General features: G+C 40.3%; 1 long non-coding RNA gene across 1 annotated transcript in view; it reads left to right on the top strand.

The window, feature by feature from the left end:
* Nucleotides 1–2,156: 2,156 nt before the first annotated feature.
* The window catches only part of LOC140495985 (uncharacterized), a 108,451-nt gene continuing 84,456 nt past the window's right edge, over nucleotides 2,157–26,151 (top strand). Inside the window, exons 1-2 of the long non-coding RNA XR_011964136.1 lie at nucleotides 2,157–2,302; nucleotides 4,724–4,822. This is a non-coding gene — a long non-coding RNA (uncharacterized lncRNA). The remainder of the gene's footprint in view (nucleotides 2,303–4,723; nucleotides 4,823–26,151) is intronic.

The raw sequence follows: 26,151 nt of genomic DNA, 5'->3' as shown, positions 1-26,151 counted from the left end.
CGAGTGCAATACATCCCAGAGAGGTAATCTCCAAGCCATTTAATGCAGTAAGTTTGGCAGTGGTTAGTTGAATCCTCACTTGACAGTTCTGCAGGTAAATACATTTAAATGTATGAAATGCAAATATGCTTGCCTCTGAACTGGTGGGCACATAATCTGGATGACGAGACAAAGCAGAGAGAGAGAGAGAGAGAGAAAGTAATGACTTATGCAGACAATATTGTGAAACATTGCCAGTTACATGGCTGCATGTACACTGATGAACAAACGACTAAGACGTTTTATTGCTAAGAAATTAATAGGAACAACATAACAATTACTGAATATTCAATGGAAGGAACTCATTTGAATAAGCCCAAACTGTCAAATTGCTTAAGCACCCCTTAATAGTCACAAAACATCAATTTGATCAGATGAGGTAGAATCTGTCTCTTTGAACCTTTCTTGCCATTCAAGGTTTTGCAAATGGAATTAGGCAATATTAGGCAACCTGAATATTCAAACCACAGCAGCACAGGCTGTTGATAAAGCAATACCTTTGTGGTGAAGGCTGCTGTTAGAATCAAAAGAACATGGGATGATTTAAGCACAGAAAAGGTCATTCAGTCAGTGTTCCCTATCAGATGCATAGCTACTCCAGGTTCTGCATTCATCAATAGATATGCTAATACATTGACTTCTGGTTTTGGAAGTCACAGCCATGCATGGACCTTGGCAAAAAAAAAAGAGGCTATTGCATTCAATTCAATGAACCCTTCTAAGTCTTGTGCAAGCATAATGCAGCTTTTTGAAGTCCCTCACTCCTGCATTATCTTCTCGTCATGTGCTTATCCAATTTCCATTTTAAAGCATTAATTGTATCTGCCCACACCAATACATTCTCAAGTAAGTAATTTTGGATCCTAACCATTGGCTGGATAAAATTGGTTTTCCTCACATTTCCACTTTCTCAAAACAAAACAGCTTCTTCCATGTAACTGAAGTCTGTCATCCCTCTAATGATGTTCATAAATCTTTACCGTACTCTTTTGAAAAGAGTTCAATCCTTCATAAACAGACAGACATTAATTTGATCCATGAGAAAGGCATCCATAAGGGGTGGGGGTTGGAGGAATCCTTTTTAAATTAATCTTGTTGTGACTAACTGAGGGGCTAACAAATAAACAAGGGAAGCCAGTTCATCTCTTCTCAACCAAGATTTAATGTTCCAGGGTATCCATCTGGAACTGTCGAAGCTTGGAGAACCAAACAAGTGAGCCCTTACTCATTTTTCTGGGGCGAGCATGGAACCCGGAATCAGAAGTGGCAGCTGCTACATCGGCAGATGTGATGTCAGCGAGGTAGGCACCTGATAATCGGCGACTTCGTCATTGGTTGGGTCTGGTGCTGGTGGTGGTGGAGAATTGGCCCAGCGACAAATGCTGGTGCCTGCAGACCGATGACTTCAGTGTTGGTTGTGGACGGCAGTGAGGTGGCGGAGAAGACATAGCGGGGCACAGGCATCGTTGATGATGAGCTGGCTCAGTACTGAGGAGCTGTCTTTAAGCTATGTCTTTCTATTTTTTGCTTATTCTTAAAACAATTCAAATGGCACCAGATTGTGGCAACAGTGGAAGAGCTTTTCATTGTATTTTACTGTTTTTCTCAATTTAAATTGTATGCGACAATAAAAAAAAACATTCACTCATAGTGTTCAAATCCAGGTTAGTGCACATGACCCTCAGTTCATTAGCATATCTTCCACTAGCACACACAGACCATGACTACAGTCAGATTTAACTCTTTGTTGCATATTTCCAAAAGGACAAAATTCAAAAATGTCTGCATGAGGTGGTCTGCTGCCCAGGGGTAGGGAGATCTTGTCTTGATGTCACTCTTTCTCTCTGTTTGAAATCTCCCTCCATTTCACAGGTATGAGGCTCCTTGTATCACACAGAGGACTTTGCCAGGCAGAACTGAATTTACATTTGCAGTCTTTTTATTTTGTCTACAGCAGTCCTCTTGTAAAAGAATATATTTTGATATTAAATGCTAAAAATTTTCCATAGCACTCTCGGTTCTGATCCGTTGTCATGACACTATGTCTTGCAGCTGTCCAGTTCCTACACTACAAAATTGCTTCCCTATATCTCTCCAACTCACTCCCTCTCTTTCCTTCTTTAAGATGTTCCTTTAAATCACTGACTTCAACCAATCTTTTGATCATCTGCCTGACATCTTCCTGAGTGGCTTTATGTGAAATTTAGTTTCACCATGCTCCTGTGAAGTGCCTTGGGGAATTTTACTATTTTGAAGGCGTTGTGTGAGTACAATTATTGTTTGAAATGTGAAAATTGTCAAGTAACAAATTCAAAGATGTTCCGGAGTCTTTTTCAGGTCATCACATGTCTAGGCTGAAGCACTTTTGGCAATCAATGTGTTTAGGTGTGAAAACTGCATCATCGGGTGCAAATGTAAAGTTTAATGCTCCTATCAAGCGAGAGCAAACAGTTCATCTGATGTTTAGTTAAAATGTAAGCATGAAATGATGAACTGTTAAACACCATATTGCTAAATGTGATAAAATTGATTTTAATTATTTTATGAATGCTTTCTTACATATTTACTTGCTAAAAAGACTGTGTTCTTCAATAATATATGTTGAAATTAAGCAAATAAAATAAATATTCTCTCAGTTATCACTAACAACATTGTGCTGGATGTTTACAGCGCGTTATCCACTTTGCATTCTATTCTTGGCTCTTTGCCAAACTTGATATCACTGTTAAACTGGATAATGGAGTAGAATAGGAATACAATCACACAGCAAGATTGTTACTTATTTAACCATCTTGCACTATAATTAGAGATGAGCCAGGTCTTTCAGTTCATTCATTTAACCATCCATTGTATTATCCAACTGTTACCACCATAATTCTAGAGTTTGTGGCTCCATTCTATTTATAAATGTATTGCACACAATGATGAATCTGAAACAATTTGTGTGTGAATAAACATTTTCTAATAGCTGATCCATCAGCATTCTTCTCGGGATTGAACCTGTACTTTTGGTTCTGCAGTGTAATTTAAAATAATATTCCAGGTTCACTTTTATTTAATACCATCAAGAATCTTATTTACCTTGAAACAATCCTGTCCTAGTTAATTCCTTTCCTAGCTGAAAAATAATGCTTCTCCTGAACATCTTCATAAATGAGACCTGGTGCTGGCTTATGTGTACCATCTCCAGCATTTCAATCTCTCTTGACTCTTTAGCTGTACACATGTCTGAACAGGTAAATAATGAGCATGCCATTTGCAACTCCCATAATGATGATTTTCTTTTACTCGTTTATTGGATGTTGGCATCACTGCTGGCCAGCATTTATTGCCCAGCCTTATTTGCCCTTGAGAAGGCAGTGTTGAGCTGTCTTCTTGAACCACTGCTATCCACCTGCTGTGGGTTGACCCACAATGCCATTAAGGAGAGAATTCCAGGATTTGGACCAGCAACAGTGAAGGAATGGCAATATATTCCCAAGTCAGGATGGTGAGTGACCTGAAGGGAAAGTTGAAGATGGTTGTGTTCCCATATATCTGTTGGCCTTGTCCTTCTAGTTGGAAGTGGTTGTGAGCTTGAAAGGTGTTGTCTGAGAATCTTTGGTGAATTTCTGCTGCGCATCTTGTCAATAGTACACGCTGCTGTTACTCAGCACTGGTGGTGGAGGGAGTGGATGCTTGTGGATGTAGTGTTAATCAAGTGGTCTTTGTCCTGGATGGTGTCAAGCTCCTTGAGTGTTGTTGGATCTGCATTCACCCAGGAAAGTGGGGAGTATTCCATCACACATTATCTGGACTTTTAGAACAGTTTAGGATCTCAAAGCAATGAGACCTAACATTTAGGATGTGGGTATCCCAGGCTGGGCCTCATTTATTGCACATCAGTAATGCAGGCACAACCATAGCACTGCGGGGATTGAATTTCAGAATTTTGGCTCAGTGACAGTGAAAGAGTGGCAATATAATTCAAACCTTTGACCGCTGCTATCTGGAAGGACAAGGGCAGCAAATGCACAGGACCACCTGCAAGTTCTCCTCAAAGCCATTCACCATCCTGACTTGAATATATATCACTGATCCTTCAATAATACGGAGACAATGCCCTGCAGCTCCCTCCCTAATGGCATTGTGGATGTACCTACAGCACATGGACTGCAGTGGTTCAAGAAGACAGCTCACCACCACCTTCTCGATGGTAACTATGGATGGTCAATAGATGCTGGCCCAGCTAGCAATGCCCACATCTTATGAATAAATTATAAAAATAGTAATTCCAAGTGAGACAATAAAAATAATGTGAGGGAGAAATTGAGCAGACCTGGCAGCGTCTGTAGAGTCCAGCATATCAGTGTGCTCAGTTTCTCTAAGATATTCTATTTTAATTTCAGATCTCCATCACCCACAATATTTTGATCTTATTTGACAGTTCTAAATCAAGATAGAGTTGGCTTAGAGGGGAACTTGCAGGAGTTCTTCTTTCCATATATCTGTTTCTTTGTCCTTTTAAATTGTTGGGGTTGTAGGTTCACAAGGTGCTAAAGAATCTTGGGAAATTGCATGTTGCAGATGGTATCTTCTGCTGTCATTATATTAGGAATAAAAGTCAAAGTTGGTGGATGGAATGTCATCCAACAAAAAGGGCTACTTTGTACTGGATAGCATTGAACTCTTTTCTGTATTGTAGGATCTGCATTGACCAGACAAGTCTGGGAGAGTGGAGGCATATTTCATCACACTCCTGATTGTGCTTTGTAGATGTGGACAAGCTTCGGAGTGTCAAGAGGTCAGTTTATTCACTGCAGAATTCCCAACCTTTGACCTACTCTTGTAATTAATATGATTGCTCCAGTTTGGTTTCTGAATAATGAGATATTCAGCATTAGGAATGGTCTTGAATGTCAATAGGTAATGGTTGGATTTTTTTTGTGGGAAATCATCATTGCCTGGCTCTCAAACCTCTCTTACTTCCCAAACTAAGACCCCCACCATTGAACATCAAGCTAATGTTTCCACAACCATCACTAACCTTATCTCATCTGGAGATCTCTTCTACCACTTCCACTCCAACACCATACAGTCCACTTCTAGCTTTGTAAATCAACAAACAGAACTGCATGGCAAGACTCGTTATTTAAAGCCTGTTCCTGCTCCACAGAACTTATTTCTTCATATCTTGTTTAAATTATTTTCTCCCCTTAGCCAAATGCTTTCCACTTAAATCCACGATTCTTCAGATGCATTATGTCGGTTTTTAAATTTCACAAATGCTAGAGCCAGTCCCTTCCTCTTCACCATGGATGTGCCATACCTCTACATGGCCATTCCCCATCAGGACACTCAGAGGGATCTCTGCTTCTTCCTTGAAAGAGGGTCTGAGCTGTCCCCAACCACAACCACCCTCCTACATCTGGCAAAGTCCTTCCTCACTTTAAACAACTTCTCCTTTAATTCCTCTCACTTTCTTCAGGTCAAAGATGTGGCCATGGATACCCACATGGGCCCAGATTTGCCTATCTCTCTGTGGGGCTCATTGGATATTGCTTGTTCCAATGCTTTCAGGTCCCATCCTCAACTCTTTCTCTGAAACCTCAATGGCATAATTAGTGTAGCTTTCTTCTCTCATATGGAATTGTGAAAATTTATCAATTTTGCTTCCAATTTTCATCTTTCTCTCACCCTCAGTTTGTCCATCTCAGACTCCTCCCTTCCCTTCCTTGACATCTGTTTCCATTTCCAGGGATAGACTGGTCATTAATATCCATTACATATGCACTCACCCACTGATTATACATCCTCACCCTCTGTCTCCTGTAAGGACTCCATTCCATTCCCCCAGTTTCTCCATCTCTGTTGCATTTGTTCCAATGATGCCACCTTTGTAAGGGGGCCTCCAAAATATTCACCTTTTTCCTCAGACAGGGTTTCCCTGCCACTGTGGTTAACAGGGCCCTCAGCCAAGACCAAACCATTTCCTGCAGTTCTGTCCTCCCCAACCACAAAAATGATACGGTCCTCCTCATCCTCAATTTTCACCCCACAGCCTCCACATCCAAAGCCATCACCCACAATATTTTGATTTTATTTGACACCACCTCTTGTGGGATGCCATCACCAGACACATATTCCCCTACCTGCCCTTGTCAGCATTTCACAGGGACTGTTCCTTCTGGGACACCCTGGTTCACACCTTCTCCACTCCCAGCACCTCTCAAAGACCCCATGGCAACTTCCCATACAATCACAGAAGGTGCTACACTTACCTGGTTACCTCCTCCCTCTTCACTATCCAAGGCCCCAGACAAATCTTCTAGGTGAACTAGCATTTTACTCAAAGAAGTCTACTCTATTCACTGCTCACAATGAGGTCTCCTCCATGTTGGGGAGATGAAATGCAGACTGGGTGACCAATTTACACACAATACTGCAGTTCTATCTGAAAACATAATCCTAAGCATTCAGTTCCTTGCCAATTCAACACAGCACCATGTTCCCATGTCAACATTTCTGTCTCAGGTCTGCTGTGGTGCTTTAAGGAAGCTCAAAGCAAGCTGGAATGACAACACATATTTTACTTCAGTACCTTATTGGCTTCAGGATTCAAAATTGAGCTTAACAGTTTCAGAAGATGAGCACTCTCCTCCCTTCTTTGAGTCTGGTGCTGGAAAAGTACATCAGGTCAAGCAGCATCCGAGGAACAGGAGAATCGATGTTTCGGGCATACGCCCTTTATCGGGAATGAGGGTTGTGGGCCGGGGGACTGAGAGATAAATGGGATGGAGGTGAACACCCCACCCTCCTCCCATTTATCTCTCACCCCACCCAGTCCACAAGCCTCATTCCTGATGAAGGGCTTATGTCCAAAACGTCGATTCTCCTGTTCCTCGGATGCTGCCTGACCTGCTGTGCTTTTCCAACACCAGACTCTCAACTCTAATCTCCAGCATCTGCATCCTCACTTTCTCCTCCCTTCATTGCCCTGGATGGGTTGCTCCCAGCGCAGCCAACCCATCTTCAAATGGTCACACTTGGTCACTATTCAGCATTTACTTCTCTCCTGGCTTATTAGCAGCAATTCCTTTATCGGATTTCCTTTTTATTCTCTCTTTCTCTCTGGGTACTCCGCCATCTATTCATGTCATTCCTCCCCCCATCTCTACCAACCATGGCCCCTGTCATCAGCACAAATACCAATTCCCAGATGTTTTCAGTTCTGACGAAAGGTCAAAATGTTATTTTTCTCTCCCCACAGATGCTGCCGGACCTGATGAGTTTCTCCAGCATTTTTTGATTTTGTTCAACATTAATTATTAACCTTTAAGGTTGTCTATTCAAATCACTATTGGTTTCTTTCATTTACCTCATTAACTATTTGAACACCAACCAAGACATATGATGAAGTATTTTTCATTCCCTGTGTAGCTTTTTACATGTGTTTACTTTATAAGGTTTTTTTTGGTCCACTTGAAATCTTGTCCAGTTTATTCTGTAATTTCTGAGCTGTCTCTTCTGATATCAATATCCCTCCTTGTTGGTATTGTTTACAAATTTGACTCTTTTACATTGAATGTCTTAAAATAGGTCATTTATATTGTTGAGAAGCATTTTTGTTATGGCTTGCAAGGTTCAATTACTTGCACCTGGACAGAGGAGTGACAATCTCAATTGAGGACACGGACATTGCATTCTCAAACTCAAAGTGTAAAGGTACAACTGTAGGTTTACAGACGCTGTATGAAGCACAAGCTGTTGGATGTGTTACTTCCCCCGTGTTGCCAGTGATATTTGGTAGGCTTGAATATAGTTGAGGATTAGAGTGGTGCTGGAAAAGCACAGCAGGTCAAGCAGCATCCAAGGAGCAGGAAAATCGACGTTTCGGGCAAAAGCCCTTCATCAGGAATATAGTTGACACATGGAAGATGAGAGGCGAAGTGAGGACTGCAGATACTGGAGATTAGAGTTGCGCGTGTGGCGCTGGAAAAGCACAGCAAGTCTGGCAGCATCCGAGGAGCAGGAGAAACGATGTTTTGTGCAACATTCCTGATGAAGGGCTTTTGTCCAAAACATTGATTCACCTGCTCCTCGGATGCTGCCTGACCTGCTGTGCTTTTCTAGCACCATACTCTCAACATGGAAGACTATCTCCAACACAACTTTAACCTGAGAAATTAAAAATACCACACTAGACTAGGAATGCATACTCCTCTGAGATTGGGATTATGTTATTTTCTCAGAACCTTATATTAGTAGCCATGATGTGGGGTGGACAAAGTTAAAAATTGCACAACACCAGGTTATAGTCCAACAGGTTTATTTAGAAGCACTAGCTTTCGGAGCACTGCTTGTTCATCAGATAGTTAGTGAAGAGGACCATATGATACAGAATCTATAGCAAAAGATTACAGTGTCACACAACTGAAATGATGTATTGAACAAACCTAGACTGTTGCTTAGTCTTTCATCTTTTAGAATGAGTGGCAGGTTTCGGTTCATTAATATGTAAGCGCAGGTACTCATGTGATTCAACCAACGTTGTCTATCTCATACACTACAGGCAAGGATGCCCTGAGGCATGGTACATTGGCAACACTGAGCAGACCTTATGACAACGAATGAATGGACACTGTGCAACAACCACCAGACCCGGGGGGGAAGGGGGTGGGGGGGAGGGGGGGGGGGGGGAGGGGGGGCCGTGTTGGGTGGCTGGGGTTGGGGGGGGGGGGGGGGGGGTTCGGAGAACACATCAGCAGTCTGGGGCATTCGGCCTCGCATCTTCGGGTGATCATCCTCTGAGCTGACTTAGAGATAGGCAACAATGCAAAGTGGCCAAGCTGAGCCTAATAGCCAAGCTCGATACCCATGAGGATGGCTTGAACCGGGACCTTGGATTCATGTCACACTATAGCTGACCCCACTACACTATACACTCTCTCTCTCACACACATACACAAACACAATTACATACTTATACACTCATGCAGACCCTTTCACATACACATATACACCCTGCACTCACACTCACACCCTCTTACAGGCTTATACTCCATCATACTCACACACACAAACAAACACTCTCTCTCTCTCTCACTCACACACACACTTTGCCAAGCTTGCACATACGCAAACACACACACACTCTCACATGCACTCATACTCACACGCACATTTACATACCCACACACTCTTTCTCTCTCTCTCTCTCTTTCATGCATGCACACCCATATAGAAGTCTATGGGGTGAATTTATATTTGCAGAATTATATTTTCAGATACATTCTATTTTGCTCAAAACATGCACAATCTGCAGGCAGTCAATCCATGTAATATTTTGTAAATTCCACCTTGGAAATAGAATCAGTCTGATTCAAGATTGGGATACAGCTAGACTCTGACCTCACACCTTTAATGCATTGTCTGAGCTGAGATGTCACCTTTTTTTTTTTATAAAACTTTAAGTTATATCAAGAATGTGACTTAAAAGAAGTTCTAGGATTTACATATTAATGAACTGAAACCTGCAACCCATTCTAAAAGATAAAAGACTTAACAACAATATAAGTTAGTTCAATATATCATTTCAGTTGCATGACACTGTAATCTTTTGCTATAAATTCTGTGTCTTATAGTCCACCTCAACAACTTCCTGAAGGAACAGTGCTCCGAAAGCTAGTGCTTCCAAATAAACCTGTTGGATTATAACCTGGTGTTGTGTGATTTTTAAACTTATATTAGTAGCTTTACCCAATGTTTAGCACATTCTGTGCTGATCTGAGGATTAAAATACATCATTGATAGTCATTCTATTGATCAGCCTAGTCATTCAAAATATGCTTACTTTATCAGATTGTTTTATATTTCAGATATAGCGCAGACAAAATGTTATTTCAGGACAGGTCGATGGGCTGAATGGCCTGCTCTCACACTATGAGGATTCTATGAAATCTTTACTTACTCCTGAACAATTAAAACAGACTTCAGTTTAATGGACTCTCTGCAATGGAGTTCTTCTGGCAAAGCTTCATTGTAGCCAGGAGCATACAAATGTGGTGAAGAAGAAAAGACCAGCTTCCAACAAGTCTCTCCCACACCTCCATAGTCAGAGCATTGTGATTATACCTTTCCATACCTATCATTTCTCTACAGACCCTGTTACCCCACCCTGACCCTTTCCCATGGTAGGCACATAGCCTCCTGAATGACAAATGCAAAAGGAAGAAAAATAAAGGATCAGTAAAAGGGAAAACTTGGAATAAAAAATTGCTTAACCCAAGCAAGTGGGTGGCAATTTAGATTAATCAAGTTTTTCAAGAAACCCATTAGATCTTTGGTTTTATAAGTAAATATATAAATGCAAAATTTTACAAAGAAACAGTTATGTTGGCATAGGAAGTACAACTGTGGCACTCCACATGAAAAGGCTTCTAAAGCTAAAGTCACTATAGACATATCAAGCCTTCCGTCTCATTGGGAAGAGATGGCTGATTGTGGTTTAACCTGATGGTCACTATGCCTCAGGCAAGGGGATGAGATTGAGAAGGAGAGTCCTTCATTGTAATGTCAGCCAATAGCAGGAATTAAACTTACACTGATGGCATCTTCTCTATATCACAGACCAGCCAGTCATTCAGCCAAGTGAGCTAACCAACCCCTGCTACAAAACTACAAAGAATACAAATTATAGATTCAACACGGACGTACCAGGAATCTGAACTACAATTACGTGAACATTAGTTGAGATATTGACAGTTTGTTCACCAGAACAGCGAAAGCAATAAGGAGTTATATAATGTTTGTAACATATAAAATCTCTATAATTCAATGTATATACAGAGTTGTTAACATAATTCCAGCTTGTTTTCAGAGGCTAATTAGACAAAATGTCTTTCTTCAGAGATCTGTTGTAGCTTTACCAGAGGAATTAGTTGAGGCAGAGGAATGTTTTAGCTTTTACAGCAAAATTGAATCAGCATTTGGAGCTGAGCTAAATTTAGGACTACATGAAGAGATCATGGCGATTAGGATTAGAATTACACACAGAAGAAACAACACAAACTTGACTGACCTGATGGCTTCATTCTATCCTGAAAATGAACATGAGTTTATTCCTCCCTCTGTCATTGCCAACACAAACAAATTATTTCCAATTACTTTTAAATAGAGTCATAGAAATGTACAGCACGGAAACAGACCCTTCGGTCCAACTTGTCCATGCTGACCAGATGTCCCAACCTAATCTAGTCCTATTTGCCAGCACTTGGTCCATATCCCTCTAAACCCTTCCGATTCACATACCCATCCAGGTGCCTTTTCAATTTTGCAATTGTACCAGCCTCCACCATTTCCTCTGGCAGCCCATTCCATATACGCACCATCCACTGCATGAAAAAACTTCCCCCTCAGGAGTTGCCCCTTAGCTGCCTTTTATATCTTTCTATTCTCACCCTAAAACTATAACCTCTACTTCTGGACTCCCCCATCCCAGGGAAAAGACTTTATCTTAATATCCTATCCATGCCCCTTTATAAACCTCTATGAGGTAATTCCTCAGCCTCCGATGCTCCGGGGAAAATAGCCCCAGCCTGTTCACCCTCTCCCTGGAGCTCAAATTCTCCAACCCTGGCAACACCCTTGTAAATCTTTTCTGAACCCTTTCAAGTTTCACAATATCCTTCCAATAGGAAGGAGCCCAGAATTGCATGCAATACTCCAAAAGTGCCCTAACCAATGTCCTGTATAGCCGCAACATGACCTCCAAACTCCTGTACTCAATACTCTGATCAATAAAGGAAAGCATACCAAATGCCTTCTTCACTATCTTACCTACCTGAGACTCCAATTTCAAGGAGCTATGAACTGCACTTAAAGGTCTCTTTGTTCAGCAACACTCTCTAGGACCTTACCATTAAGTGAATAAGTTCTGTTAAGATTTGCTTTCCCAAAATGCAGCGCCCCGCATTTATCTAAATTAAATGCCATCTGCCACTCCTCCAAAAGTTGGTGCCATCTGATTCTGTAACCAAATGGCTAGTTCTCCTTGTATTCCCTGAGATCTAACCTTGATAATCAGTCTCCCATGGGGAACCTTGTCGAACGCCTTACTGAGGTCCATATAGTAATCTGAGGTAACCTTCATCACTGTCCACTACACCTCCAATTTTGGGCTCATCTGCAAACTTACTAACTATACCTCCCATGTTCATGTCCAAATCATTTGTGTAAATGACAAAAGGTAGTGGACCCAGCACTGACCTTGTAGCACTCGACTGGTCACAGGCCTCCAGTCTAAAAAACCTCCCTCCACCACCACTCTCTGTCTTCTACCTTTGAACCAGTTCTGTAACCAATTGGCTAGTTCTCCCTGTATTCCATGAGATTGAACCTTGCTGATCAGTCTCCCATGGGGAACCTTGTCGAATGCCTTACTGAAGTCCATATAGATCATGTCTACCACTCTGCCCTCATCAATCCTCTTTGTTACTTTTTCAAAAAACTCAATCAAGTTTGTGAGACATGATTTCCCACGCATAAAGCCATGTTGACTATCCCTAAGCAGTCCTTGCCTTTCCAATTACCTGTACATCCCGTCCCTCAGGATTCCCTCCAACAACTTGCCTACCATCGATGTCAGGCTCACTGGTCTATAGTTCCCTGGCTTGTCCTTACCACCTTTCTTAAACAGTGGCACTACATTAGCCAACCTCCAGTCTTCTGACACCTCACCTGTGACTATCGATGATTCAAATATCTCAGCAAGACACCCAGCAATCACTTTCCTCGCTTCCCACAGAGTTCTAGGGTACACCTGATCAGGTCCTGGGGATTTATCCACCTTTATGCATTTCAGGACATCCAACACTTCCTCCTCTGTAATGTGGACGTTTTTCAAGATGTCACCATCTATTTCCCTACATTCTATATTTTCCATATCCTTTTCCACAGTAAACACTGATGCAAAATACTTGTTTACAATCTTCTCCAGCTCCTGCGGCTCCACATAAAGGCCGTCTTGCTGATCTTTGAGGGGCCCTATTTGCTCCCTCATTACCCTTTTGTCCTTAACGTATTTGTAAAAACCTTTTGGGCTGCCATGCCTGCCCTCATAATAAAGTGCTTGCACTTTATTTTTTTAAAAGAAGCAGCTTTTATTGTTTCCGAAACATGGTAAAATACTCTATAAAAAACAAGACTTTTACAACAATCTGTCGTCAACTGTGTCACAGAGTGCCATCTTTTGGAATTATTTAGAATTGCAGTTTCAAATTATCAAGCAGGAGGGACCTTGAGCTGTCTATCTTGACAGGAGTGAGGAATAATTTTCACCTCCACCAGATGGGCAGTAAACTGGCAAATGAAAGTAAGATGGATTTACAACAAGTAATCGATACACTCCACCAGACAGTGAAGATGAAAACTGAATCCATTTATATATGTTGACAATTGCACATCGTATGAAGAGCTCAGATAAAATTTGTATGCGACAAAGGCTAGTTCAAAAAAGTAATATGTGGCTTATAGTTTTATTCTAATATATCCTGGATATACAAATTCCTATTAATGCAACAAATTATTTCTCATTAAGCCAAAACATTGATGAAGCTAGTAACTTCTTTTATTCACTCAATGAACAATAGACTGCAATGGTTACCATGGGAACCAATGAAGAACTAATAATTTAATAATTCAGAAGCTGTGTTAAAATTATTTTGAAATTATGCTTGACATGAATATCCACAGGATGCACACAGATTGAAAGGAGTGATTTTTGCGACTGCAGAAGCTGTTTGGAGATGTTGACTCACTGAATCATAACAACGTTAACAGAGCACATTCAACACAGTAAGCTATCCCAACAACATGGTCAACCTGGGTCAGACACGGTGTGTCAAGAGAGGTGACTGAAACCTTGACAGAAAAAAAGACGTGTTTCAGGAGAGTCTTATAGGAGATTCACAGAAAAGCCCCAGAAAAAAAAATAGAACTGCAGTACAGTCAACTCTGAGAAAGAATATATTAACTATTGAAACGATAGGGGATATGAGTTTTTGTTGGTAGAGTTTTTCCAATGTGGTGACGAGATTAGGAGGCGTGAATCGAAATCTCCCGTCTTATACTCTTAATGAAAAATGTTCAGGCTAAGCCTTTCTGAGTGGCGAAAGTGGTAAATGTTTAAAAACACACTTTGTCGAAGCTTTCCATTTTGCATTTGTCAGACAATCTCCAAGGATACAATTCAGGGGGAAAATCTGATGTTTGCACTGCATGAGAGGAGAGTGCTGATTTTTTTTTAGATTAGATTAGATTACCTACAGTGTGGAAACAGGCCCTTCGGCCCAACAAGTCCACACCGCCCCGCCGAAGCGTAACCCACCCATACCCCGACATATTCATCGAGATCTACATCTACCCCTTACCTAACACTACGGGCAATTTAGCATGGCCAATTCACCTGACCTGCACATCTTTGGACTGTGGGAGGAAACCAGAGCACCCGGAGGAAACCCACGCAGACACGGGGAGAACATGCAAACTCCACACAGTCAGTCGCCTGAGGCGGGAATTGAACCCGGGTCTCCGGCGCTGTGAGGCAGCAGTGCTAACCACTGTGCCACCGTGCCGCCCAATGATTTGTTCGCATGTGGGCTGTGGTTGGTTGTCAGCAATATTTTTCACACACTCCAGATTATCCAGCAAATACTGTCCAATGGCAGAATCATGTTTAATGTTCACACCGTAAAAAAGGGCAACTCCCAACTGAGTGTTGTTATGAAGTTGAAGGCATGTACCTTACCTTTAAGAGAGAGTGAATGCTGTGCTGCACTGAGAGCTTACAAGCATCTGTCATATGACTAGCTAGCAGTCTCAGAGTGTATTGGAAAATTGAAAATATGTAACATTTGGCTGTGAAATGGATACCTGGGTTGGTTACTGTTTTACCAACAATTTGAATTTAACCAATCCGTTTAAAGTATGCCTCAGGATACTAAAACACAATCAAGATTGAATTTATTGTGTTGCCAACCTCAAACCAATGAGACAATCTGATATTGGCGGTATAAAAAAGGCAGGCATTTTGAAAGTCAGACAGAGTAACTGCCATCAAGAAAGACCCAAGACGCTCTATCAAAAATACCTTTTTATATGAAACATATTCACAGTAAAAAGAATGATGATGATCCAGGGAGATCTTCAGCCAAAAGGAGAATGACTCTAAAGACTACAGCCACTGTATGGTTTCAAAATTAAGTTGACGTAATTTTAATAAGTGTTTTATTGGACAATATATTGGTATAGAGTTGGAGGCAGGTAATAAGCAGTTAAGAAAAAGAGAGGCTTAGAGTTGTGAATAGTTGTTGTTCAATGTTCACTTTTAAAGTGAAATAATAAATTGATATTATTTTCTTTAAATAGTGGAAATTGGGAGTTCTCTGTCACTCATATTTTAGCAGATCACGACGCAAGGTGAGCTTTTCTTAGTGTAAATTAACAGAGGGGTTCATGGCTATGTCATAACAGTATCTAATGTTAGATATCATGCTGCAATTGGACAGCATTTGCTGAATAATCCTAAACAAGCAAACAATTGCAATGACAATTAATTTAGGATCGTCAGCCAGTCTCAAAGTGTGGGATACTTGTATGTACTGGTAGTAACGTATATTAATAGAAAGAGGCCTGTTCTTTGCAGACAGAAAGAACATGTACACGCATTGCACATGTTTCAACTCAACAAAATACATGATACTTAATTTCAAAGGCATTGTCTTGACCAATCAGATGGCCTTATGGTGTTCTCACTGGATTGTTACTCCAGAGGTAACATTCCCACCATGCAGATAGTGGATTTTGAATTTAATAAATAATTGGAATTAAGAGTCTAATCATGACCATGAATCCATTGCCAATCGTTGAGTAAAAACCCATCTGGTTCACTAATGACCTTTAGGGAAGGTCTGGCCTATATGTAACTCTAGACCCCAGCAATGTAGTTGACTTTTAACTGCCCTCTGAGCAATTAGGATGGGCAATAAATGCTAGCCTAGCCAGCGACGCCCCCATCCTGTGAATGAATAAAGAAAAAAATTGCCTAATTTAAAACTTAAACTGGTCAGTCATCATAAATCAGTGCATTCTCCTATCTATTAGAATCTTTTTGCCAATCAATCAACAGTCTCCTTCCATGCAATATAAGTACTGGTTTTCCACGGGTTGCTTTCTTGTGAATTGTCCTGATGAGCAATAAATGAATAACTTCAATAAGATACTTCACTTTGCAGCAGCACTCCATTTCTGTGCTGCCAACTGACTAAACTTATTAATATCAGCTTCATGCTTCTTTTTATTATAAGTCATTATAATACAAAAGCTCAACTATTCCTGTAACTTCAAAGTGCGTTTATACTATTAACCCTTCAAATGCTACTTCTGAAAAGTTGCTTCTGGTGTTCCAGCTAGTTCTTTAGTTTAGTTGTCCCAAATTGCAATGATTCCCAATCCACAGGTATTGTTTACAGTTCTACAGTTTGTAAACACATATGCTTTCTTAGCATATATCTGTTCGCTTCGTTAGCTGCTACTGAAGAATATTGAAAAAGTCATTCAGAATTTGACTGATTTCTGAAAAATGTCTATTTAAAAAGCCCTTTTTGCAGTATCTTTTCTAATGTTGGCTACATTTAAAGTTTAGTGCATTCTTGATGCAGGACTAGTTACAGAACTCAACCCTTAAGTAACTGAGGTCAGACTCCTCAGATCATTTTGTCATTTTTTTAAACAGCTTCTCCTGTTTCTTGCTTTCAAAGTTGAACATGTTCTTGCTGAAGGGCCAATTAAGGATTGGTGGGGGAGGGGTAGGGTGGATGGAGCTGTGGGGTACTGTGGGATGGGGGAGTGGCGTGGTGGAGGTACAGGGAAAAACAGTTACTAACCTCAAGGTTTAGAGCAAAGACAACTAATCTTTCCATTTGTCACATATGATATTGATTCTTTAGTGGTCAGATTTGCGAATGAAACCAAACTGAGAAAAAGAGTGGAATTGAATGGCAATTCATTAACTACAGAATGAGTTCGAAGTCCAGAAGTAGGCAGAACAATGGCAAATGAAATTTAATGCATCACAACACAATTTAAGAAAATGAAACCCATAGCTCATGAATGTAATTGAAATAGCTAACAATGAAGTTGAACAAGATCCGGGAGTTTAATAAACTTGATGCTAAAGACTACTAACTAATGTAGAGTCGCAATCATCGAAGCTCACAGAATGTTGACCTTTAACAAAAGAGAAGAATGTTAGTCAAAAACGGTAATGGTAAAAGATTTAAATACTCTAGTCAATCTTTTCCTTTAATGCCAATTCAGTTCCTGGCGACTAGGAGCGGCAGAAACATTTCAGTGCGTGAGACAGCACAGAAGAGTCACAAGACTAATCCACAGAGACATGGTATGAGCTATCTCAAAAGGTTAAAGGGCCTTAACTTTTCAGTCTTGTAAAAAGAGACATCTGAAAGATCAACCTAAATATAGAGAAAACTAAGCTAGAACATGGCTGGACTTACAATTAGCCAGCAGAAGCAATATTAGGGGATATTGATTCAAACTGTAGAGAGATTTTTCAGACAAATCAATAAATGTTTCTGTATATAAAGTAATCAATGTATGGGATTAGATTCCAGATAGAGTAATGCAGGCAATAAACCTGACATTATGTAAGAAAAAAACCGATGCTAGGAGAAGAGGCTTCCAATCTCTCGGAATGTAGGAGCATAGTCAAACGTCACACACCAGGTTATAGTCCAACAGATTTATTTTGTATCACAAGCTTTCAGACCGTAGCCTCTTCATCAGGTGAAGTGTCACTTCACTTGATGAAGGTGCAGTGCTCCAAAACCTTGTGATTTTAAATAAGTCTGTTGGACTATAACCTGGTGTTATGTGACCTTTGAGTTAATCCACTCCAGTCCAACGTCAGCACTTCCACCTCAATGTAAGAGCATAAGAATAGGATTAATCCTTTCATGTCTGCCACAACATTCAATGCAATCATGGTTATTGACACATACATCTTATCCACACTGTCTCCATAACTCTTTATGTTATTAATCATTAAAAGTTTGCCAAACTCTTCTTTAAATATACTCAAAAACTAAGCTTCCACAACCTTTGGGTAGAGAATTCCAAAGATTGAACAAGCGCTGATTAAAGAAATTCCTCATCACACTTGTAAATTGCATCTCCATTATTTCTCATTTCTACTCCCTGGTTCTGGACTCCACAACCAGTGGGAACATCTTACCTGCATCAACAATATCTATCCCTTTAAATATTTTGTATGTTTCAATGAGGTCACCTTTCATTCCTTGAAATGAGAGAATACAAGCACAATTTGGCCAATCTCTCTTCATAGGATGGTCCTGCTTTCCTGGGAACAAGTCTGATAAACCTTCATTGTGTTCTTTCAATGGCAATGAAATCTGATCGGAGAGAAGACACACCGTATGCTGGTGTGTCTCACCAAGCTCTATACAATTGCTTCTAGACTTCATTATTCCTGTATTCAAAGTGTCTTGCAATAAATGTTAATGTTCCATTAACCTTCCTAATATGAAATCAGGAATTGCTGGAGAAACTCTCTAGGTCTGACAGCATTCCATAGAGAGAAAATAAGCCTTTCTAATAGCTTGTTGCACCTACACATCAGTTTTAGTGACTAACTGACAAGGATACCCAAGTCCTTTTGTATATCTACACTTTTCAATTTCTTGCCATTTATGAAATATGCTGCAAATTGTGACCAGGGACCTCGCATTTTCCCACATTAAATTCCATCTGCCATGTTCTTGGCCAATGGCTTAGCCTGTCCAAATTCTCTTGAAAATGATTCACATCTACCTCGCAACATACATTCCTGCTGAGCTTTGTAACATATGAAAATTTGGAAATATTGCCCTTGGTTCCAACATCCAAAATCATTGATATATGTTATAAACATTTGGGGCCCAAGTACTGAACAATACAGAATCACAATAATCGCAATCTGCCAACATAAGAATAACTTATTTATTCCTACTCTCTGTTTTCAGTTAACCAGTTATTAATCTTCATTACCTCCTATACCTTGTGCTTTATGTTTGTTTTAGAGTGTCCAATTGCCTATGTTGTCATGCTTTTCAATGTATTTTCCCAATCCAGTTCAGCCAAAGTGCACCACATGCTTTCATAAGTTTCATGCAGGTTCCCTTCCTTCAGAAGTTGTAGTTGACGTTGGTACCAATGACTTATAGGAAAAAGGAAAAAGTTCTGAGAGTAAAATTCAAGGAGTTAGGAAGAAAATTGAAAAGAAGGACCTCAAGAGCGGTAATCTTAGCCTTATTCCCAGTGCCATGTAGTAATGAGGATAAGGACATGAGGACTGATCACTTGAACACATGGCTGAAGAACTGGTATATGAGAGAGGCATCAGATTTCTGAGGAATTAGGATCAGTTCTGGGGCATGTGGAACATATAGAAGATGGAAGGCTTACTTCTTAGCAGGACTTAATCTGATATCCTAGCAGGGAGACTGGCTAGTATAGTTTGGGTTAGTTTCAATTAGAATATCTGGAATTTGGAAACCTGACAAATCTACCTGAGGTATCTACCTCACTGAAAAATGTAACGTAAAATTCTGTCATATTGTGGTCACTCATCCCTGAAGTTCTTTTACAAGATTAATTGCCTCTTTCTCAACACATAATTCTGGATCCAAAATAGCCTGTCATCCATTCAGTTCTTCAACATGCTGCTCTGGAAGTACATCACTAAAACACCCCAGAAACTCGATTTTAGCTTTAGTGCTCAGTTGGTTTATCCAGTTTATATGCAAATCCAAGTAACCCTGATTACAGTGTTACACATGCTAAAAGCTTCCCTCATCTCCTTAATAAACCCATACCCAACAATGCTACTATTATTTGGTAATCTATAAATAACTTCAATAAATGTTCTATACAAATGTATTGTACATATTGTTCTTCTGTTCAGAGAGCCTCCCTTATGAATGTCCTGATCCCATCTTACATCATCAGCGCATTATATACCTCCTTTCTTTCTTGTCTGTCTCTCCTATATGTCTAATATCCTTGAATATACAATTCCCAGGCCTTGTCACCAAGCAGTTGTGTTTCTGTAATGACAATTATATTTTAATTTGCTGCTATTTGTGCCTTTTAATCATGTACCTTGTTGTGAATGCAACATGCATTTAGTAGTCTTTAACTTTGTGTTTTGACAACATTCTGCATTTGAGGCATACTCAGCGTTCAGCTTTGTTTTTGCTGTTTTTTAGTCTCCATCACAGCTTTTCAATTTCTTTTTATGAGCTTAACTCCCTTCCAATTTGTGTTACTCTTCAGGTTTCCAAATTCCGGATATTCTAATTGAAACTAACCCAAACTATACTAGCCAGTCTCCCTGCTAGGATATCAGATCAAGTCCTAAGAAGTAAGCCTTCCATCTTCTATATGTTCCACATGCCCCAGAACTGATCCTAATTCCTCAGAAATCTGATGCCTCTCTCACATACCAGTTCTTCAGCCATGTGTTCAAGTGATCAGTCCTCATGTCCTTATCCTCATTACTACATGGCACTAGGAATAAGGCTAAGATTACCGCTCTTGAGGTCCTTCCTTTTCAATTTTCTTCCTAACTCCTTGAATTCTACTTTCAGAACTTGCTCTTTCTTCCTATAAGTCATTGGTACCAACGTCAACTACAACTTCTGGTTAACCCCCGTAAGGGACCCTTCGGACCAACCAATCTATGCCAAACATAATCTCACCTGCCTGTTCCTGGCCCATATCCCTCCAAACATTTCCTACTCATGTACTTATCTTAGTGACTTTTAAACATTATATCTGTGTCCAAATCCACCCCTTCCTCAGGAAGATCATTCCACATACAAACCACACTCTAAAAAAATTGCCCCCATGTCTTTTTTAAATTTCTTGCCTCTCACCTTAAAAGTCTGCCCCCTAGTCTTGAAATCCTAGGGAAAAGACACTTATCATTCAGCTTGACTATACACCTCATGATTTTGTAAACCTCTATAAGGTAATTTCTCAATCTCCTATGCTCCAGTGAAAAAAGTGCCAACCTATCCAGCCTTTCTTTATAACTCAAACCTTCTACACCCAGCAACCTCCCGGTAAATCTCTTCTGAATTACCTTTAGCTTTACCTATAACAGGGCAACCAGAACTGGACACAGTACTCCAGAAGAGGACTCACCAATGCCTTGTACAACCTCAACAGGACGTCCCAACTCTTACACTCAAAGGACTGAACAATAATGGCAAGCATATTAAACACTTTTTTAACCACCCTGTCACCCATGATCTTGGCACCTGGGAGATGACACACCACATCCTGGAGTAACATTTCACACCACAGAAATGTATGTCTGATCCCTGGCTGTGTAATCTTCTATTACTATTGCTTTCCATTCTTCTTTCTCCTCCCGACTCTCCCATTCAGCTAGGACACACTTTGTGCCATTGTCTGGCAGCTCTCCCCTGAGGATCATTGCCTTCATTAATTTCCAAAACGGAATACCAATTGACAAGCTCAGTAGACTTAGGAGACTAAAACACAATTTGCTGGAAGAACTCAACAGGTCTGGCAGCATCTTTGAAGAGAAATCAAAGTTAACGTTTCGGGTCCAGTGACCCTTCTTCAGAACTCTATCCTGAACAAAATGCTGTTCTGAGGAAGGGTCACTGGATGCGAAGTAATAACTCTGATTTCTCTCCACAGATGCTGCCAGACCTGCTGAGTTTTTCAAACAATTTCCTGTTTTTGTTTCTGATTTCCAACATCCCCAGTTCTTTTGGTTTTTTAGACTTAGGGGATTGCTTTATTACCTTTCAGGAAATCTTTACCTGCAGGTGCAATGGCGGAGTGCTCCTTAACTGACCCTCCCCTCAACACGTTGAGCATTTCCCACCACAGGTTCCCTCCTCCCCCCCACTCTGCAACCTCTCAGACCCCATACCCCTCCACAAGAGACCCACTTCTCGAGTGCTAATGCAGCACAGCTCACCTCTTCAACTCCACACACACTTTCATTAGCACCGCCATTACTGGAGAACTGCTCATGTCTGCTTAGCCAGCAAACTCTCTGAGGCAGGATTTCCTGTCCCTGAGGGAACTATTAATGATCTCTAATGTGGTAGGGCAGTCACTCTCCCTGCTGGAGAAGTTTGCCATTCCCCCATCTCAGCTCCAACCCCTGACATTTAAGACAGAAGGGAAACAGGAACCACAAAGACCAGTAAAATCCAACCCCCAATCTCAAGTTTGTTTATAACAATCAAGTTTATTAATGTTGTGTCAAGTTTATTGATTTTGTTCCAAAAACAGAAATTACTATTCTGCAAAAATTCAAGTTCTGAAGTAGAGTCACTGGACCCGAAATGTTAACTTTTGATTTCTCTCCACAGATGTTGCCAAACCTGTAGAATTTCTCCAGCAATTTCTGTTTTTGTTTCTGATTTCCAGATTCTGCAATTCTTTTGGGTTTTTTAAATGCTTTTGTTCTTGGGTCCAAGTAAAACTTAAAATCACCAACATCCAATTTACTCCCCAAAACTTATTTCTCCTTGAACATGACCCTCCCATGCACACTGTGCACCTTGGGCAGTTTATCCCTCGCTGATCCTTTCAAAATACATTGAAATCAGGGGAGGAAGGGAAAGGGTTAGACCATCAGATAAAGTGAAATGTTTCTCCTAAACTAATGAAGTCCATATGGCCTAACCTCAATTTTTACATTCAACTAAAACCTGGATCTGTACACATGCTGGCAATAATCACTTTTTTGCCGAGTCTAAGCTGATGCCTATTATATTTTCAAACTACATAGAGTGTACATTTGCAGTAAAATGTAAGTACAGTTCTTTAGGAATGTTCTCGTTGAGCTGAACAACAGCTGGTTTCACTTATGCCCAAAATAAGATGATCCATGTGCTTTCAATTGCTTTCTGACAGTAAGCAGAAATATCTGTATGGGGGAGTTCTGGAATTTTCCTCTGTTACTTATTCTGGACTCTCAGTGCTCTCAGTTTGTAGCCTGTTACCACAAGCTGTCAGTTTAAAGTTAACAGAGCTATAGAATTCCAGAGATAAATTTTGCTGGAATGATTTAATAGAATGGGGCAGCTTGCTCCCCAACCTTACCCCATAAAACATGTTGACAGTTAGATACTAAAATTGCTCATTACTTTTGTGCATGGGGGAGGTGTTGGAGACAAGTTTGGCACTGAATTGCTGAATTTTGTTGTAATTCTTCGAATTTGATACAGAAAGCGTAACATTCTAACACATGTAACTTCTAAGCATCTTTTATGCCACTGTTTTCAACTAAGTATCCAAGTGATAATAAGGACAACACCACTGACAAGATAACAGCAACTACATACATTTTAATACCAATCTAATAGCCCAGATTTTGGATAGTATCAGTACCATAGTGCAAACCTTGAATAAAACTGTCCAAAGACTGTAGTGAACTCTATGTTGTGAATTTCACTTTCCCCAATGTTAATTTCATTCTGGTTCCAACCAAAGGGGTCCTCCAGTCTCCAGGCACAGTGATGTCACCAATTCACTAAACAGTCAATTATCTTGAAAATTCTCACAAATAGCAAACCATGAAGCAAGAAACATTCAATATTCTTCACATTTAATCCCTTTACAGGGAATAAAATAGAGACAGGGACATACAGATGGGATTATAGTGTAAAATGAAATCTCATAAAATTTAAAACAATGATTTTTAGTGAGTATATTAATGAGCAAAAGAATGAGTATTCTTTCAATAATGTAATATAAACTTTTTTCAGTAATCAAGTATCATTAATTGTTGTAAAAGCCCACCTAGTTCACTACTTCAAAGAAAAGAATCTGCCATCCTTACCTTACCCAGTTCACCTGTGACTCCAGACTGCAGCAACATGGTTGGCTCTTAACTCCCATCTGAAAAGGCTTAACAAGCCAATCAGTTCAGGATAATTAGGGCTGGGCAATAAATGCTGGTCTTGCAGCAATGTCCATCTCATATGAAAAAAATATAGAAAACAAAAGAGATGAAAGAACAGATGGCAATACTGGCTAGTTTGAAAACTGAAGTCATTAGAAAATTAAAAGATGAGAGAAGGATGGAGTTATATGCTGGAGACTATATGACAGGGACCTTCCATCAACTGGAATACACTGATGAGGAGAAGAAGGTGGTGGTGGTGGTGGTGCAGAGTTAAAGCAGAGTTGAGTCAAATTTCACAAGATTTAGTATTTTCCAAGGTTTTTACAGTGAAGCTCATGGCATTGAAAAGTGAGGGTTCAGGTTAAATCCTAATTGATCTGCATCTCGGAGAACGCCAACAATGCATACTTGAAGGAACAGCAACTTCTGTGGATACTGACAATGTCATTGTCAATACATCTGTAACGTCCCAGCCCATTATGGACAAATAGCCATATGTGACACTTTACAACAATAGAAAATAGAGTTGGGGCAAAGAAAAACAGAGTGACGAGAGACCAAAATCTCAAGGGCTTTAAAGACGTTTATTCAGCGAAGAAGGTAACAAAACAAGAATGTAAGGAAAGTTGTTCTACAGTCAAAAAGTGTGGTGCTGGAAAAGCACAGCCAGTCAGGCAGCATCCGAGAAGCAAGAGAGTCGATGTTCCTACTCTGCGGATGCTGCCTGACCTGCTGTGCTTTTCCAGCACCACACTTTTCGACTTTGATCTCCAGCATCTTCAGCACTCACTTTCTCCTAGGTATTCCACAGGGTAGTCTAAAGACCTTGAAGTTGGCTGACAAAATGGAAGTGGATAGGAAGTGGGACTGCGAAGTGCCTGGCAGACGACAAGAGGATACATGCAGGGACATAGGAATAAAGTTTGTGGATGTAAGGAAAATGACGTTAAATTGAACATGTGAGGTTTAATGGGAAACAACATGGAAAATCAGTTGAGCTTGTTGAGTGCAATAGTGATAGAGCGGGGATTGCAGCATAGTAAATGACCCGTAGTTGCAGAGGAGCACAGTAAAGAGTACCTTGTTGTGCAGCTGACTCTGCTATCCCTGGTCAGCAAGTGGCTAAATGAGAATAGCATTTTCAAATACCAACATTTACCAGAATAAACAAAAGAACAGAAAATCACCACTACGTCTTAGAAACATGTACGAAATAATACTGTACTATTTACCTCCTCACAGTGTTTAAGGTGTAGGTAGCTGGAAAATATTGAGAAATACTTTATCAATAACAGTGCCACTTTTAAAAGAGCATTGACATAGAGCCATAGACATGTAAACAATTACCTGATGCCCTCAGCAACTACAAAGCAAATAATCATATTATTGTATGGGTTCTGTTATGACGGACAATGACAGGATAGTTCTGAAAGAATGTTGTCTTCCTGGCAAAAGTTCAGCTAGTAAACGTGCTATGTGATGTGGCAGAGACCAGGATTGACATTCAATCAAGTCAGTATTGAATAAGCCAATCCTTTCATTTAAATTCAGCATCCCTGTGCGAGGAAGGGAAATTATTATCCAGGACTTCTAATATAGATCTGCCCTTTAGTTAGAGGAGTTAATCTTTAGACAATGGATAGGGTTGAGCTAACTATGATGCCCACCTATCAAATAACCAAAGATTAGATTCTGTTAATTCAAATGTTCAAATGCTTGCAGGTAATTTGCTGAACAAGTTGTGAGATGAGTTAGACAATTATACAAGATGAAAAAGGAAAGCAAAGGGGGGGTAGTAGCATTTTTTGTTAAGGAGGGCATTGCAGTGCTGAAGAAATAAATTGTACCAAGGATCTAAAGGACAGAATCGATTTGGCTGTAGCTCAGGGATAGTAAATTGTAATTGCATTGCCTGGTGTAATCTACAGACCACCCACTAGTGGGAAGGATGTAGAGGAACAGACCTGCAAGGGAATTACAGATAGATGCAAACATCATAATGGAGAATAATGATAGTGTAAAGAGTAGTGAGGGCAAGATGAAAGGAGGCACTGTTAAACTGATTCTTGGGAATGTGACCAGGTTTAGGATGTTGATGG

Source organism: Chiloscyllium punctatum, chromosome 25, assembly GCF_047496795.1.
Source record: "Chiloscyllium punctatum isolate Juve2018m chromosome 25, sChiPun1.3, whole genome shotgun sequence".
NCBI lineage: Eukaryota > Metazoa > Chordata > Chondrichthyes > Orectolobiformes > Hemiscylliidae > Chiloscyllium > Chiloscyllium punctatum.
The sequence above is the reverse complement of the archived record's forward strand: the minus strand, read 5'-3'. Positions and strand labels throughout refer to the sequence as shown.